Below are 1,610 nucleotides of genomic sequence, written 5' to 3'. Positions count from 1 at the left end.
GGGGGTGGCAGTGTCTCCCATGGGGCTAAAAGTGGGCTGTGGTCCGTCTCCAGCAGATTATCCAGGATAATGTTGAGTGTGGTGCTGATCTTTTTGGCCAGCTTGCCACAGTCCATGGTGCTGAGGTAGATATACAGGTTCATCAATTCCCCACTGAAGACATTTCAAACTGTGTTGTGCAGGATGCACTGGTCCACGTGCAGCATGCGGAAAGCACAGGGTTGAGGCCAGTGTGGTGGGCAGCATGGTGGTGAGCGCATTCTGTAGCATCAGCAGCCTCCAGTACATCTTCTCCTGCATAGGCAGCAGGAACCCAATGCCCCATACAGGGTGGTGAACCATGTGATGTGTTTGTTCTCTCACACCACTGACTTCTTGCTGGGCCCCTCAGCAACACCTGGCATGGGGTCCTCCAGAAGGTGTTCACATGGATGCCCACATGGAAGTCAGCTCACCATAGTAGGCACATCCCCCAAAACTCTCCTTGGCTTCTGGCAGGTACATGTACACTATGAGGTTTTAGTTTCGGTTGCAGACAAGGAAGCCCACCTGGGCATTGTCCACCATGAAGTCCACACTGTACACCTCCAGGGGCTTGGCATCCCAAGACATAAGGCTTAGTGTTTTGCTCTCCTGCTGGTAGTTCAGAAGTGAGATGCTCTTCGTGATGTCCTCAACCAGGATGAAGTTCTTCACGCTGATCATCTGGTGGATGTAGAGCTGTGTGTCAATGAAGGCCATGCAGTCAGCCTGCTGGCATGCAGGCTCCACACGGAGATATTCTGACCAATGGCCAACACCAGATGGCACAGGGCAGCCCTGGCCCCTTCTGTTCCTTCTCATATAAAACCTTGAACTTGTTCTTAGTCAAGGGCTGGCCAGGCTTGGGCACCACCTCAATCAAGTCTATTATCAGGGTCCACCCTTGGCAAGTGACTTCTTTCCCCTGCATAAGGCAGGTGCTGGTGGCCACATAGCCCTTGAGGCCTGACACAGTCTCTGCGCTAAGCAGCAACACTGTCTTCATGCATGTCACATGCTCCCATTTTCTCCAGCTCCTACCTGGCACTGGGAATGGACTCCCAGCTGACTGGGGAGATGAGCTGGATGGAGAAAGCTTCCTGTTGGAGGTGGATGTAATGGTTATCTCTTTCGATGGTCTCAAACTCCTTCTCTCCACCCATCATGACACCTTCTTGACATCTGAGCCTAGTAAAGAAATATTCATGATAAAAAACCCTCAAAATTGCTTAGTATGGGGGCATTCTAAGTTCTATAAGAGCATAGAGGAGGGAATAACTGATTTATCTTGGGAGAGTTAGGGAACTGTTTAAAGAGCAAGGGCCTTCTGTGTTGGCTCTTAAATACCATGATCATATTCCCTGGTTTTCCCTTTAACAATCCAGTTTAAGCTTGTTCTAGGGTAATTGAACCAAAATTACCTGCTAAAAGAACTAACAGATCTGTCCTGGAGGAAGTGCGGCCAGAATGCTCCTTGGAAGCAAGAATGGCCAGACTTCGTCTCACCTATTTTGGTCATGTTGTCAGAAGAGACCATTCCCTGGAGAAGGATGTCATGTTTGGTAGGGTGGAGGGTCGACGAAAGAGGG

General features: G+C 50.0%; 1 pseudogene; it reads right to left on the bottom strand.

Annotated features, from left to right (window-relative positions):
- LOC103199422 overlaps positions 1–741 on the bottom strand; it is a 14,477-nt pseudogene extending 13,736 nt beyond the window's left edge.
- Between the last annotated feature and the right edge of the window lie 869 nt (positions 742–1,610).

The sequence above is a fragment of the Orycteropus afer genome, unplaced genomic scaffold, assembly GCF_000298275.1.
Source record: "Orycteropus afer afer isolate SDZICR_OR568_19922 unplaced genomic scaffold, OryAfe1.0 scaffold00111, whole genome shotgun sequence".
Classification (NCBI taxonomy): Eukaryota; Metazoa; Chordata; class Mammalia; order Tubulidentata; family Orycteropodidae; genus Orycteropus; species Orycteropus afer.
Note: the sequence above shows the minus strand (reverse complement) of the source record. Positions and strands in the feature narration are given on the sequence as shown.